Below are 17,500 nucleotides of genomic sequence, written 5' to 3' on the forward strand. Positions count from 1 at the left end.
GGAATTAGGTGAAGGTGGGAAACAGGCCCAAGACTCATCACCCCTTCCGTTCCTGGAGGTCCTTTTCTTTATATAATAAAGGGTTCAATCTGATGCCTTATCATTTTAATCGAGATAGCGTTGTCCTTCAACCTTTAGCTCTCCACGAGAATAAAATTCGACTGGCGGCAGAAAGAATGAAATAAATGAGATGATTGACCATCTTGCCATGATTTATTATTATTACTATCATTATTACTAATATCATCATTCCGTTTATTTGCTGTTTTATTTACTTTTTTCGGGTAGAATGGTGGAGTATACCAGGATTTTTGTTTTTCTTTTCTTTTCTTTATTTGTTTATCGATTTCATTCCGGTGGAAGTGGAGGATGGGGTAGAACGGGTTGCATCTGTTAGACCAACTTAATAATTTTAAAAAATTCCCTTCTCAAATCAACATCTCCATTGCCATTTGTTCCTCTTGTATACTAACCCTTCTCCAGTTAACTCTCGTTCACTTAGACCCCAAGCCCTCCTCTCTGGATTGACCTCTTCTCCCAGTTAACCCTTTCGAAGGAGACCATCTTCCCATTTTCCTGTCGCCAGGTGATTTCATTCAGTCTAGGAATCCCCTTCTGTTCCTTGTAACGGCTCAATAGGTTGGGAAATATAATATATATATATATATATATATATATATATATATATATATATATATATATATATATATATATATATATATATTATATTTCCCAACCTATTGAGCCGTTACAAGGAGCAGAAGGGGATTCCTAGACTGAATGAAATCACCTGGCGACAAGGACTCGAACCTTTGCCGTAGCGATCGCTTATTCTGAAACAAAGGTTCGAGTCCTTGCGATGGACATTATTTTCATTTGTCACAATGACACACACACACACACACACACACACACACACACACACACACACACACACATATATATATATATATATATATATATATATATATATATATATAAATTATATATATATACATATATATATGTATGTATGCAAGGTAACCACTTAAGAAAATAAGCAAACGGATCAGAGCGCTTTCGTATATTACATCTTCAGTGTAAATTACAAAGAAAGAGGGTACAGCAAACATAATATAGTAGGACAATAGTATAAGGAACTCACTAGGAAAGGTTGTGGACGAGTTGTCCGAGCGTGGGTCACGTCCAGCATTCTTACATTTTGTAATTATTGGCTATTTGTTTAATTTCTTAAGTGGTTACCTTGCATTTATAAAACACACGTTCCTAGTGTTCTTATTGCATTATATATATGTATGTATACACATACTGTATATATAAGGACATAAGAATGGGGAAAACTGCAAGACACCATAAGGCCTACACTAGGCAGTTCCATGTCCATTACCACCTATCATCCCCATCCATAGAGCTATCTCATCTTCTCTTAAAACAACCAATTGTTTCAGCGCTCACTACCTGTTTATTAAGCCTATTCCACTCGTTAACCACTTTGTTGGTAAACCAGTTCGTGTGTATTTCCTTATTAAACCTAAATTCGTCCATTTTAAAACCATTACTACGAGACGTACCATATACATATGCACATATATATGGACTAAAATTCGCCCAATCTAAAACCATTACTACGAGTCCTACCATATACATATACACATATATATGGACATATATAAATATATACACAAATATATTCAAACACATGCACATGTACACATGTCGGGGACCGACCACGTGGTTCCGGAGAAGCTCTTCCTCGTGTTACCTGATCTCCCAGAAGCTCGAGTAATCAAGTCCTCCTTCGCCACGTGACCTCGAGGACGACCATGTATACGTACACCTGCATGTGCGTACGTACACACGCGCGCGCGCAAGCACACACACATGCATACGTTTATGTATGTAAATTTACGCGCAAGTGTACGCGTATATGTACATATATAAATAATATGCAAATGCACATACAGGCAGACATAGACACACATACACACACACACACACACACACACACACACACACTCATATTTATGTGTAAATGTGCGCGAATGTGCATGTGTGCGTGTGTGTGTATATACAATATGTATGCACACACAGACACACGTACACAGAAACACACGCTCACAATCATATATGTGTGCGTGTGTATATATATATGTATGTATACATAATATGTACGTGTAAACAAACACGCGCATAGGTTTGTGTAGGTAAATATCCGTGCATGTGTATGCGTGTGTACATGTATGTTCACACAATATCTACATGCACGCATACGTTTATGTAAATGTGGGAGCATGTGTGTGCGTGTGTATATATGTATATATACATAACATGTACATGCACAAACATCCACAGACACACTTGCATGTATTGATGTATGTATATGTGCGGGCATGTGTATGTGCATATATGTATGCACTATATGTAAATGATCGCACACATACATAAGTTTCTGCATGTAGATGTGGGTACATGTGTGTATGTACGTATATGTATGTATACACAATATGTACATGCCCACACGTACATGTTTATAAATGTGTGCGCATGTATATTAGAGTGTATATGTATGTATATACACTATGTAATACAGTTACTGAAGGCGATTCCCTTCAGGTGAATGAAGGATCCGTGTGTTAGAAGGGGCTCGACCCGTTTACTAAAGCGACGCACTTCACATATTATATTCTGGCTGACGCCTGGCGATTTTATTCATCTTAGAATAGGATACGGAATGCCAAGAATATTAATAAAACCTGAAGAAGAGGACATGACTACCTACATAATCCCGTGGCTACGATGATGCACTTTGTATAGTTTTTTATGGCTAACGCCTTTCGTATATGGGGATGAATGAGTTACTAATGCCTGAACAAAAATATTAGAAATAAATAAATGAATGGTGCAATGTTAGTACTAGAATGCTCAATCTAATAATATTATTACTATATTCTTATAATATTCGAAAACAGCTAAAATACAATAAGACACAAAAAATGTACAATAAGTTATAGAAAATTATTTACTTTAGGACAGACTTTAATATAAGTATATTATCATATCTGATATATCTACTAAGAGGTTTTTCAATGTTGTAAGATAAAAAAAATTATCAAGATAACTAACTATATCTTATTAAAGATTTATTTTTTGGATATTACTAATGATAGTTTATATGACAAAATATATGTAAACAAATCTGTTACACGAGAAAAATCGTTAGAGAAAACGATTTTGTAAGGGATAACTACAGTAGACCTAACTGGAGTACCAAAATCGGTTTTGTAAAAATTAGAATATAAAATTGTCTATTTCTATCTCAAAGGACTGTAGTATTTATAATGCTCCTTTTACACATATTTCTACTAAAAATTTTAGTATGTTCCTGAAATGAAGTAATTGTATTGTATAAAATATGAGAGCATAATACTTAATATTTTTATTATTATCATATTGTTATTATTATTATTATCATTATTATTATCCCTTAGCATATTTTTTGGGGAGAGCATTACGTCTCCTTCTTTCCTCACCCCTCCCTCCCCTCTCCTCTTTTTCACTCATTCCCCCTCCTCTTTCTCTCCCTCTCTCCCCTCCTCATTTCCCCTCCTCTTCCTCTCCCTCTCTCCCCTGCTCCACTTCAAGAAATTATTGCCGAATGCAACGAGATTTTCAATAAAAAATCTTATTTCAGGAAAGGTGGAGGAGACCACGTTTGCAACGTGGCGCCAAGAAACAGTTCCTGCCCCTCTCCGGTTACACTAGACCTCAACCACTTATTCCAAGTCCACTGCATGACAGAGGCATTTCCTAACCTCTTCCATGAATCGCAAGATTACAAGTACGTCAAATTCTGCCACGTCACTCCTGCACACTTCTTTTTTTTGTCTTCCCACTCTTCCATGCTTCCTATCTCGCGGCGTCCACTCAGCTACACAATTGTCCCTCTCCCATACTCCTTTCTGGCTACCTTTCCAGTTCCACTTTCTTTCTTTTACCGCCTCAAAAATATATTCCTCTCCAGTTTGCTCTCTTACCCAAACTGCACTCCTCCTCTCTTTCAGTATTATCCCTAGAATTAAGAGCATAAGGATGTAGAGGCCGTAATCTCTACACTATCATCCCTATCCGTAAATTTATCTATCCTTCTCTTAAAACAACCAGTTATTTCAGCGCTAACTACATGGTTACTAAGTCTATTTCATTCTTTAACCGCTGTATTGGTAAACCAGTTTTGCCTATTTCCTTCTTTAACTTAAAGTTGTCCTTTTGTACACTCCCTTTGTCTCCCTTTGTCAAATTTCATACCCGTGGGTCATAGCTGGGATTATACACTCACTGTAAACTTGACATTTCAGACACAATATCAGAGGGCCTCTCAGTGTTCCTATGTCTATCAAACATTCTAAAATCAATATGAAACATCTTTTTATTCGATTCTTTATGTTGACATAATAAAAACACTCCTCAATGTCTTGATTCTCACCATCGATTATAATTGCTTTACTTTGACCTTCAGAGTTGAACATTGCTTTGGTTATATTCATTTTGATCTCCGCATGTTAAATTAGAAAGTAAGATTTGATAAGTACGAGTTAGTTTAGAAATAATGACTTGGATATAAAACAAACATGGCTTTATATTGTAAGATAATAAACATTCAGTGGCTAGTGACCCATAAACACAGTAATAATGGGCACTGCTATCATGACAGTTATTATTAGTTTTCGTTATAGTTGTTTTTTTAGCTTGGCCTTCGCTGCCGACAGATGACCAAATTACCCCCACTTGGGGATATTTACCTCTAGCATAGTAACCCCGCTTCTATAATAATCAGTTAAATTTAACTTGAAAGATTTTATCTATTGATTTTAATCTGGATAAGTTTTATTATCAATGAAATACTTCTTCAATCGTCTAGATAAAATTTTAGCAGATACACAAAAAAAAATGAGAAAAAATATTCAACAAGACTACTGTATCATAAATTCACTATTAAAGTGAACATTATTGAACAAAATATCCTCTAGTTCAGATGAATTGCTTACAGACACAGTCTCTTGAAACATTTTCCTCTATCTGCATCTCATCTCAACCCCAAGTATGTGGTAAAGACTGCACATTTTAAGGAGTTTTGTGACACCCCTGCGGACCAGTGTTACTCAGCATTATTTTATGTTTGGAGATTAATGTCTGCTTTATTTTTAGAGAGAGAGAGAAAATGAGTTCGAGACTTGGGAGTGTTAGTATGTCTTGAACTTAAATCCAAGAAACAGTACATTAGACCATGAATAGAGCTAATAAAGCATTTAATTTAATTATTAGGACGGTTACGAATAAAAGTGCAGAGGTAGTTATCAAACTATCTGGCGTTAGTTGAACCCATCCTTGACTATGCGGTAAAATTTTGGTCTCCATCATATAGAATGGATATCAGTTCACTAGAATCAGTACAGTGGAGAATGACCAAAACGATACATGGGCTCAGAAATTTACCTTACGAGTACAGGCTTAGACACCTTAACTTTAACAAAGGTGATGTAAACAAGGTCATCATATTAAGACAACAGTACAAGACTCGAAGTAATGGAGTTAAATCGGACAAATTTAGATTTAAGAAAGAAATAGGCAAGAACTGGTTTACCAAAGGAGTGGTTAATGAATGGAATAAACTTAATAACCATGTAAGGAGGGCTGAGACTATCGGTTGTTTTAGGAGAGGGTTAGACAACTCTATGGAGGGGATGCCATGGAATTGCTTAGTGTAGGCCTTATGGTCTCTTGCAGTCTCCTTCATTCTTATGTTTTTATGTTCTTATGTACTGCCCTTCATAAGCCTCTCCTTTGCCACCTCTATAGGTCCACATCTTCGGACCAATATTGTCCCGAAGGATAGAGGCGCTGGTTACTGACAGGGAGAATTACTCTAATCATCTCTACAATTTCCGCTTTCTATTGACCACTCTCTACAATCTCCAGAGCCCAATAGGGCCCTCCACCTACAGCACTCCACACCCGCCCTTGCACTTTCTCCAGGATGCTCCTCCGTGCAAGACAATGTAGGTGAAATACGCCTTTGCTTATATATATATATTATATATATATATATATATATATATATATATATATATATATATATATATATATATATAATAAATATGTGTGTGTGTGTGTGTGTGTGTGTGTGTGTGTGTGTGTGTGTGTGTGTGTGTGTGTATGCATATAGATAATAAACAGAGAGAGAGAGAGAGAGAAATATCAGTACAGAAGAAGCCATACTGACAAAACCTGAAGGGTAAGCGATATACAGCCGTACCATCCACGTTGGCTGCTATGACGCCGCAGCCGCAACAAACGAACTTAAAACGAGCCAGTGCACAATTACTTCCACAAATTAACAAACGAATAAAAAAGACAAAAAGAATCTACTCTCCAACAAAATCTTACTTTTTCTAAACGAATAAGAAACAGGGAAATGAAAATAATACATTGATTATTCTTTCTAGCCCGTCGGATGTTCCTCTTCTCTCCTCCTCCTCCTCCTCCTTCGGTACTCCACCTCCTGGTGGTGTTCTGACCTCCATGACTCAACCCTCCTCCGCCCACACGGGCGTTAAGGTCCGGAGTCCGTCTTAGCGTATCGTGGGCGAGGGGGGGGGGGACGACTTCGAGGGACCTTCATCGAGGGACCTCGGGGAATCTTGAGGACTGATCCGGCGGGAGGACATTTGGTGGGCTTCTTCTTCCAGGAACGAGCTCAGCAACAGCGAGGAGGACAGAGACAGAGACAAAGACGAGGGAGGGAAGAGGGAAAGGAGAGAAAGAAGGTGGCAGCAGCGAGTTGGAGAGGGGGAGAGGGAGGGACTGGGGGAGGGAGGAAATGGAGAGGGAGAGAAGAGGGAGAGGAAGAGGAGAGGGAGAGGAAGAGGAGAGGGAAAGGAAGAGGAGAGGGAGAGGAAGAGGAGAGGGAGAGGAAGAGGAGAGGGAGAGGAAGAGGAGAGGGAGAGGAGAGGGAGAGGAGAGGGAGAGGAGAGGGAGAGGAGAGGAGGGAGAGGAAGGGAGAGGGAGAGAGAGGGAGGGAGAGGAGGGAGGGGAGAAAAAAAAAAGGGAGAGGGAAAGGGAGGGAAAGGGAGGGAAAGGAGAGGGAGGAGAGGGAGAGGGAGGAGGGAGAGGGAGAAGGAGGAAAGGGAGATGGAGAGGAAGGAGAGGGATAGGAAAGAGAGGGATAGGAAGGAGAGGGAGGAGAGAGAGAGGGAGGGAGGAGAGGGAGAGGAAGGAGAGGCAGAGAGAGAGAGGGAGAGGAAGGGAGAGGAAGGGAGGGGGAGAAGAGGGACATGGAGAGGAAGGAGAGGGACATGAAGAAAATGGAGGGGGACATGGAAAGGGAGGAGAGGAAGAGGGAGTAGAGGGAAAGGGAGGAGAGGAAGAGGGAGTAGAGGGAGAGGAACAGAGGAAGAGGGAAGAAGAGGAAAAGGAAGAAGAGGGAGAAGGTGAGGGGAGGGGGGAGGAAGAAGAGGGAGAGAAGATATGTAGAGGGAGTACGTGATGGAGGAGAGGAAGAGAGAAAAGGAAGACGAAGGGGAAGGAGAGGGGGAGGGGCAATGGGTAAGGATAGAGAGAGACCTTAAATGTTGTTCGCTCAAGAGGAGGAGGAGGAGGGGAGGAGTGAGGGGGGACGAGGGGAGGAGTGAGGGGGGGTGGGGAGGGAGAGGAGGAGGAGGGTCAGGTACGAAGAGAACACGGGTCAAGGAGAAAGAAGTGGGAAAGGGATTATGTCCGGAAGGAAGAAAAGAGAATAAAGGAAGGGAACAAAAATAAATAAATAAATAAATAAATAAATAAATAAAGGGAAAGAGATTATATATATATATATATATATTATATATATAATATATATATATATGTGTGTGTGTGTGTGTGTGTGTGTGTGTGTGTGTGTGTGTGTGTGTGTGTGTGTGTGTGTGTGTGTGTGTGTGTGTGTGTGTTATATAGAATAGCAATGAGAAGATGGACACCAAAAGGGAAAAGACCGATAGGAAGACGAAGGGAAAGATGAAGAGATGCTGTTGGTGAGACACTCGAGAGATACAACACGCCAGGACTGGAAGAACTTAGACGAAACATGCAGACACTACAGGAAGGGAATGGACCAAGAGACTGGGAGCCGGAGTATCTAATATATAAGATCATCACAGCTCACTGAAATAGGCACACATAACTCCTCCAGAACATTGTTTGTCCTATTTTTCTCTCATGTGCCCTATTTTCACGCAATGACATTTTCTCTCTCTCATGTGTCCTATTTTCATGTGATGTCTTTTTTTCACCAAATTCCGCCAACCCTTGAAGAGATCCATGACCTGCAAGTACCCACAGTGTCACTAACGTCTCACGTTCGAGTTCTCAAACCAAATCGTCACCTTTCTACGATATAAGTATGTGACACGTATTTCAAAAGGCTGCATGTGTTAGTGAGTGAGTGTGAGTGAGTGTGTGTGTGTGTGTGTGTGTGTGTGTGTGTGTGTGTGTGTGTGTGTGTGTGTGTGTGTGTGAGTGTGAACGTACATCAGGGGAAGGAAGGAACTAATACTCAAAATGGAAAAAAAGCTAAGCAGAGGGAAAAGGAATCCCATGTAGCCTGAACACACACACGCACAAGCACAAGCACACACACACACATACAAGCACACACACACACATACACGCACACACACACACTCACACGCACAAGCACACACACACGAGTACACACACACACACACACACACACACACACACACACACACACACACACACACACACACACACACACACACAAACACTGCACACACAAATTCTCTCTCTCTCTCTCTCTCTCTCTCTCTCTCTCTCTCACACACACACACACACACACACACACACACACACACACACACACACACACACACACACACACACACACACACACACACACACACACACACACACACACACACACACACACACACACACACACACACACACACACACACACACACACACAAACGAGACGCCCGCCCACACTGTTCCTTGTTCCCACCTTGTAGTACCTCCTTGTATGGACACACGGTTGAAGGGCGGGGCGTGCCAGGGACGTAAGGAAGGTAGAGGAGTAATAGGAGGAGGAGGAGGAGGAAGAGAAGGAATACGAGGATGATGGGGAAGGAGAAAGGCGAGAGATGATAAAAAGGAGGGGGAGGAAAGGAAGAAAACAAGAGGAGTAGGAGAAGGAGTAGGAGGACGAGGAGGAGGAGGAGGAGGACGAAGGACACAGCAGAATAAAAATAAAAATCGGAGGACGCATGAAAGACCCATGGGGAAGTGTCACCAACGACTTCCTCAATGGGAAGCATATCCTTAAGAGGAAAATAGGAGGGCGGGCAGAGGGGGGCAGTTAATGGAGTGAGGGGTGATGAGGGGTTTGATGGAGTGGGGAAGGTGTGAAGCGAAGTGAGGGAGTGAGGGAGTGAGGGAGTGAGGGAGTGAGGGAGTGAGGGAGTGAGGGAGCTAAAATGTCATTTGATATTCCTCAGGCGGGGAAAGGGTAGCTGAGGGGAAAGAGGGGAAAGAAAGGGAAGGGTCAGGTGACACGGCCGGACACGTACTGTGACGCGGCTCAGGTTTGTAAGCCCGAGGAACAAGAACGGTGCTTGTACACCTGCAGCTTGCGGAGACCTGAACCTACCCGACGTCCTGTCTTCCGAAGTTGTGGGAGACTGCCGTTGCTGGGATCGAAATCGCGTATGTTAACTTAGGTTCCTGTTTAACTTTCTAACGATTAGCTGCCATTCTTTTTTTTTCTAAAATAAATAAAGAAATGATGATACTTCTCTACATATCTATATGCCAAAAGACTTCTCCCTTATTAAGGGAGGTAACGTATAGTAATGATAATAAAAAAATCTAATGAGTAAATAAATTAGTGAATAGATCAAAATAATAGAAATAGATACATAAGTAGATAAATAAGGATAAAATTAAATGACCATATGGATTAGTCGAAAAAAAATGGAGGACCATAGACGAGTGAATTTAGGGGTGCCAGACACATGAGGTTGATCGAAAGGTGATACGGTGTCAGAATTTGACACCTATTAACAGAGCTTTCAACCTGTTTCCTCACGCATCACATACTCTCATGCATTGCTGTTTTCGCGCCCCCTCGAGACCACTACAAACACTAAACTTAATCGCTAAACATCCATTAACTTACTCTTACTCTTACTCCACTGGTCTTCGGGCCACTTGGTGATCCATAACCGCTTTTGAATCGCCTCGCCATGTCTTTCTGTCCTGTGCCACCTCCATCCATTCTCTTGGTTCAATTCTACATATCTGCACATCTTCAACGCATCTCCTCCAGTCTTTTCTAGGTCGACCAAGTGGTCGTCTTCCACGCACTCCACTATTGAGCACTTTCTTTGGCCATCTATCTTCTTACAACCTTGTGACATGTCCTGCCCATTTCATTTTTAATATGGGGTTGTTTTGTTTGTTCTCGAATTTCCCAGTTGTGTCTTATTCTCCATTCTTGCATTTGGTTGTCATACACGGGTCCTAAAATTCTCCGTAAAATCTTATTTTCAAGAACTTCAAACTTCTTCTTCACAGCTTTTGTAAGGGCCCACGTTTCGCAGCCGTACAGTATGACTGGTCTCACTATTGAGTTGTACAGTCTCAGTTTTGTTGTTCTTGGTATTGACCTTTTTTTAAACAATTCTATTAGGCTGTAGTAACATCGATTTCCTGCTCCGATTCTGGCTTCCACTTCCTGTTTCATTCTTCCGTCATTGGTCACCTTTACTCCTAAGTATTTAAAATCTTTAACACTTTATGTCCATCCCCGCAATCTGTACCCTTTCTGGCAAATTAGACTCTCCTGCTACCTTCATTATCTTTGTCTTGCTTTCATTGATCTTGAGTCCAACACTTTCTGCAGCTTCTTTAAAGAGCGCCGCCAGGTTTTCCATTTCTGTTTGATTCTCTATCATGATGTCAATGTCGTCAGCATATGCTAATAGTTTTATGGTTATATCTTCCAATTTTCCTTCGTCTCTCCTGTTCATACTAACTCTGATTATTTTTTCCATTGCCAGATTAAATAACAGTGGTGAGAGTATGCATCCTTGTTTTAAGCCATCTCCTATCTGAAAAGGTGATGTAGTTTTACTCCCACATCTCACTACGCTATTTGTGTTTTCATAGCATGCTCTTGTCAATCTGATGTACTTGTGTGGTATTCCTAATTCTTCCATTATTTTTCACCGAGATGTTCTGCTCACTCTATCATAAGCCTGTTTAAAATCGATGAACAGATTTAGTTGCTCTCTACCATATTCCCAATACTTTTCTCTAAGTTGTCTTATAACAAAAATTTGATCTGCTGTTGACCTCCCTCTTCTAAAGCCGCATTGGTATTCTCCTACTATATGCTCCATGTATTCTTCCATTCTGTTATACAATAGCTTGGTGAAAACTTTATATGCAGTTGATAGTAGGCTTATTCCTCTATAGTTTGTGCACTCTAGCTTATCATATTTTTTTGTGTATTGGGACGATTATTCCCTCTCTCCAGCTATCTGGTATGCTTTCTTTTGCCCAAATTATTTTCATCAGTCGGTGTAGTCTTTTCGTTAAAAAATCTCCCCCCCCCCTTTCCATATTTCTGATGGTATTCCGTCTTCGCCAGGGCTTTTATTGTTTCTTAAATGTTTAACTGCTCGTTTAACTTCCTCCAAAGATATTTCGGGCATCTTTTCTTCTGGTCCTTGGATATTTCGATTATAATCATTGTTGTTTGGGTTGTTTTCCGTTGGCGGATTTAATAATTCTTCGAAGTGTTCCTTCCATATTTCCATCACTTCTGCCTCTCCTGCTATTATTTTTCCATTTTTATTCTTTATCATTCTCTCTCTAGCTTGGTACCCAGTTCTTATTCTTTTGACTCCCTGATGAAATTGTCTTATTTTTCCTCAATGCCTATTTCTTTCAAACATCCACTAACTGCTATTAGTTTTCGTTCCATGGAATCCTGGGGGTTTATAGATCCCCCCAGGGGGGTGGAATGTTGTCTTAATTAATGTGATTAATTACTCCCCTCCCTCTCCATTCCCCCCCCCCCTCACACACCTCTCTCACCCCGAAAGCAATCTCAGACGCCCGGCGGGAAGTCAAACAAGTTTCTGTTGACAGTCCGTGCAGTGGATGACATTCGAGCTCATTATCAAAACAGATCTGGAAAACAAACAGACAAACAAACAAACACGCCGTGGGAATGGGCAACGTTTTACGTAAAACAGACGTTCACCTGCGTGACAGCGTTTTTTTTTTTTTTTTTTTAAGTTCGTGAAGATCACTAGAAACATGTGTTGACAAGATTGACAACAAATGAATAGATAAGCAGATAAGCAAAAGAATAGATAAAACAAATAGATAAATGAATAAACAGATAACTGAATCATCATAATGGATGCATAAAACAAACAAATAAATGAACAACTAAACAAATAAATACACAAGTTCGCGAACCTACAGAACGAAAGGAATCCATGAGTCACAAAAGAAGAATTCGAAACAACAATGTAATCCAACTCTAACTAAATGTGTCATTTCTGAAAGTAGAGTTTCAAATTCCCCTGAAGGGTTCTGGAGGGGGGTGGGAGCTGGGGCAGGGAGGGGCTGGCATCGATACCCCAGGGGCGATACCAAAAGAAACAAGGACACAGTATCGATACCATCGCAAGCTGATTCCCCAACGAGAAAAACACAGATCGTAATTTCTTTTATTTGCTTACTTATTTTTCTATTTATTTACTTATCTACTTATTCATACGCTTTTTATATATGTTTATCTATTTATCTATTCATTTACCTATTCATCTATTTGTTTGGTGACCGATTTGTTGATTTACTTGTTCATTTGATTGGTTATATATTACATATTTATCATTCATTTACGCTGATAAGCCTACTTACGCTGACGTCTTCTACTGGGTATCCATTCAGCGTCTGGAAGAAAATAAATAATCATCAGTAAAATGTGGAATAGATAAACTAAACAATCATATGACGTGTGATGGTGGTGGTGATGATGGTGGTGGTGGTGATGGTGGTGGTGATGATGATGGTGGTGGTGGTGATGATGGTGGTGATGATGGTGGTGGTAATGGTGGTGGTGGTGATAGTGGTGGTGATGATGGTGGTGATGGTGATGATGGTGATGATGCATGGTGGTGATGATGATGGATGGTTGTGATGGTGGTGGTGATGGTGGTGATGGTGATGATGGTGGTGGGGATGGTGATGGTGGTGGGGATGGTGGTGGTGATGATGGTGGTGATGGTGGTGGTGATGGTGGTGGTGATGGTGGTGATGGTGGTAATGGTGGTGGTGATGGTGGTGGTGATGATGGTGGTGGTGATGGTGGTAATGGTGGTGGTGGTGATGATGGTTGTGGTGGTGGTGATGGTGATTGTGGTGGAGGTGATGGTGATGGTGGTGATGGTGATGGTGGTGGTGGTGTTGATGGTGATTGTGGTGGAGGTGATGGTGGTGGTGATGGTGGTGATGGTGGTGACGATGGTCGTGGTGGTGATGGTGGTGGTGGTCGTGGTGGTGGCGGTGATGGTGGTGGTGGTGACGGTGACGGTGACGGTGATTATGACGATGACGGTGACGATGATGACGATGACGATGACGACGACAGTAATCACACTAGTACAGTAGGAACAATAATGGTCTTGGCGATGGTGGTAATGGTGGTGGTGGTGATGGTGGTGATGGTGGTAATGGTTATGGTGGTGGCGATTGTGGTGGTGATGGTGGTGGTGATAATGATAGTGGCGATGGTGGTGGTGATGATGGTGGTGGTGATGATGGTGATGGTGGTGATGATGGTGATGATGGTGGTGGTGGAGGTGATGATGGTGATGGTGGTCGTGATGGTGGTGACGGTAGTGGTGGTGGTGGTGTTGTTGGTGGTGATGGTGGTGTTGGTGGTGATGGTGGTGGTGGTTATAGTGGTGGTGGTGATGGTGGTGGTGATGGTGGCGGTGATGGTGGTGGTGGTGACGGTGACGGTGACGGTGACGATGATGATGATGATGATGATGACAGTAATCATAGTAGTACAGTGGGAACAATAATGGTCTTGGTGGTGATGGTGGTGGTGATGGTGGTGATGATGGTGGTGGTGATGGTGGTGGTGATGATGGTGGTGGTGGTGGTGATGGTGGTGGTGATGGTGGTGATGGTGGTGGTGATGGTGGTTATGATGGTGGTGATGGTGGTGGTGATGATGGTGATGGTGGTGACTATGGTGGTGGTGATGGTGGTGGTGATGGTAGTGATGATGATGGTGGTGGTGATGGTGGTGGTGATGGTGGTGATGGTGGTGATGGTGGTGGTGATGGTGGTGATGGTGGTAATGGTTATGGTGGTGGCGATTGTGGTGGTGATGATGATAGTGGTGATGGTGGTGATGGTGGTGGTGGTGGTGATGGTGGTGGTGGTGGTGATGGTGGCGGTGATGGTGGTGGTGACGGTGGTGGTGACGGTGACGGTGACGATGATGATGATGACGATGATGATGATGATGATGATGACGATGACGACAGTAATCATAGTAGTACAGTGGGAACAATAATGGTCTTGGTGGTGATGGTGGTGGTGATGGTGGTGGTGGTGATGGTGGTGGTGATGGTGGTAGTGATGGTGGTGATGATGGTGGTGGTGGTGATGATGATGGTGGTGATGATAGTGATGATGGTGATGGTGGTAATGATGTGGTGATGATGGTGGTGATGGTGGTGATGATGGTTGTGGTAGTGATGATTGTGATGATGGTGATGGTGGTGATGATGATGGTGATGGTAATGGTGATGGTGATGGCGGAGATGATGATGGTGGTGGTGATGGTGGTGGTGATGATGGTGATGGTGGTGATGGTGGTGGTGATGGTAGTGATAGTGGTGGTTTGGTAATGATGGTGAGTGTGATTGATGGTGTGATGTGCGGTGATGACGATGACGATACGATGATGAATGACGATGAATGATGATGATGATGATGATGATGATGATGACGATGATGATGATGTATCATGATGTATGATGAATGATGACGAATGATGATGAATGATGATGATGATGAAGACGATGACGATCACACATAGACAGTAAATAATATGAAATAATTATTAATGGTAAATGATGGTAATAGTAGTGTGGTAACGATGGTAATATTAGTGTGGTAATGGTAATGATGGTTATAATAGTAGTGCGTTCATGATGGTGGCAATGGCAGTGTGCTAATAGTAATGATGGTGGTTATAGTAGCGTGGTAATGGTAATGGTGGCGGCAATTGTAGTAGTAGTAGTAGTAGCAGCACAATTCCACAAGGATGGTCACGTATATGAAAAAATTATTAGTTATTGTTATTATTATTATTAGCAGTAGTAGTAACAGTAGTAGTAACAGTAGTAGTAACAGTAGTAGTAACAGTAGTAGTAGTAGTAGTAGTAGTAGTAGTAGAAGTAGTAGTAGTAGTAGTTGTACTAGTATCAACATCGTGTCACAAGATCAACGGATGGGGACTAACATGGAGGAAATCAGAGAAATTAGAAGAAACATTTCAAAGGGAAGAGAAGAGAGGCAGAAGGAGGAACTTCAAACACTTCTAGCTCGGCTATCGAATTGTATAAACAGAAAGATAGCAATGGCGCAGGAAGTTGGGGCGTCCAATTGGCTGACAGCACTACCAATCAGGGCAAAGGGATTCACCTTAAACAAAAGAGAATTCACGGATGCCATTGCCCTGAGGTATGGATGGCCATTGGGAGGGCTGCCTAACAGATGCTCCTGTGGTATACAGTTTACTCCAGACCATGCGATGATATGCAAGCAGGGTGGATTCATTTGCATGCGACATGATGAGGTAAGAGATCTCACTGCCCAAATGCTTCAGGAGGTGTGCAAGGATGTGACTATTGAACCAACATTACTCCCACTAGGAGGGGAGAACTTCAGATACCGCACGTCCAACACATCAGATGAAGCAAGAGTGGATGTCAGCGCAAGAGGTCTCTGGACACGGGGACAATTGGCTTTCTTTGACATGCGAATATTTGATCCGATGGCCCCCTGTTACAGCAACCTAACCATTGAGGCATCCCACTCCCGGAACGAGTATGAGAAGATCAGGATGTACGAAGAGCGTATACAGAATGTAGACCAGGGCTCATTCACTCCTATAAACTTTACGATTTCAGGTGGGATGGGTCCTAGAGCAAAGGCATTCTACGCTCGGCTGCCAGAGGTGATGGCTGAAAAGAAACAACAACCAAAATGCAGCATTGTTTCATGGATGAGATGTAGACTGTCATTCTCACTCCTAAGATCAGCCCTCCTATGCCTGAGAGGTACCAGGTCCCCACCGCCCAAATCAGCACATATACAAAACCTAGATTTTGAGCAGACGGTGGTTGACAGTAGGATAAATGAACTTTTGTATCAGGCATTATTAGAAAATAAATAGACAAATAAAAGGGTCGTCGATCACAGTCATTGGTGGGAGAGGGGCCAATGAACTGTGTCTGTGGGAGACAGATCCTGCTGCTTCCACCACACAGTTCCACGAGGATGGAAGTCGTTATATATAAAAAAGTAGTAGTAGTAGTAGTAGTAGTAGTAGTAGTAGTAGTAGTAGTAGTAGTAGTAGTAGTAGTAACAGTAGTGGTAAGCTATGCAAACGATGATGCCCCCTACGGTCTATCTTGGCCACCTTCATTCAATTGGGGGGAGGGGGAGGGGGTTCAAACTCACTCAAGCAGACAACCTTAACGTTGTTACTGTCTGACGCCAGGCGATTTTATTCACCCTAATATAATCCCAATTGCCCAAGAGAGCTGAACGTCTCGAATACCCTAAGTGTTTTCAATCTGGCGAAACCTAAACGATTCAATTCAGCTCGCAGGAGCCCTAGGATCTAAGAGAAAGAGAAAGAGAAAGAGAAAGAGAGAGAGAGAGAGAGAGAGAGAGAGAGAGAGAGAGAGAGAGAGAGAGAGAGAGAGAGAGAGAGAGAGAGAGAGAGAGAGAGAGAGAGAGAGAGAGAGAGAGAGAGAGAGAGAGAGAGAGAGCCAGCGCATCTACAACTACGAGAAGACTGATTACGATTCTTCACACTCCCCTCCCCGCCGCCCACCTCGGCGTCTTCTCACGCCTCATGACCCCCCCACAGTTCCTGAGCCGCTCTTTCCCTGTGCGTTAATACACGGGTACTTACCGGAGGTACAGCGATCCCCGGCCTGGGTCATGCAGAGGAGGCAAATTACGCCGACAGGGTCAGGAACCGGAGCAAAGGGAGGGGGAGGGGGAGGAGGAGGAGGAGGAGGAGGAGGAGGAGGAGGAGGAGAAAAAGGAAGAGGAGGAAGGGGAGGAAAAAAAGGAAAAAAAGGAAAAGGAGGAGGAAGAGGAGGAAGAAGAGGAA

At 42.4% G+C, this 17,500-nt stretch overlaps 1 protein-coding gene across 1 annotated transcript in view; it reads right to left on the minus strand.

Moving 5' to 3' along the window:
• The window catches only part of LOC143035586 (uncharacterized), a 408,032-nt gene that overhangs the window by 357,142 nt on the left and 33,390 nt on the right, over window positions 1–17,500 (minus strand). The window contains exon 2 of the mRNA XM_076202452.1: window positions 12,991–13,023. The gene's annotated coding sequence lies outside the window, so the exon portion shown is untranslated. The remainder of the gene's footprint in view (window positions 1–12,990; window positions 13,024–17,500) is intronic.

Source organism: Oratosquilla oratoria, chromosome 19 (genome assembly GCF_046742065.1).
Source record: "Oratosquilla oratoria isolate Oo_2021 chromosome 19, ASM4674206v1, whole genome shotgun sequence".
Classification (NCBI taxonomy): Eukaryota; Metazoa; Arthropoda; class Malacostraca; order Stomatopoda; family Squillidae; genus Oratosquilla; species Oratosquilla oratoria.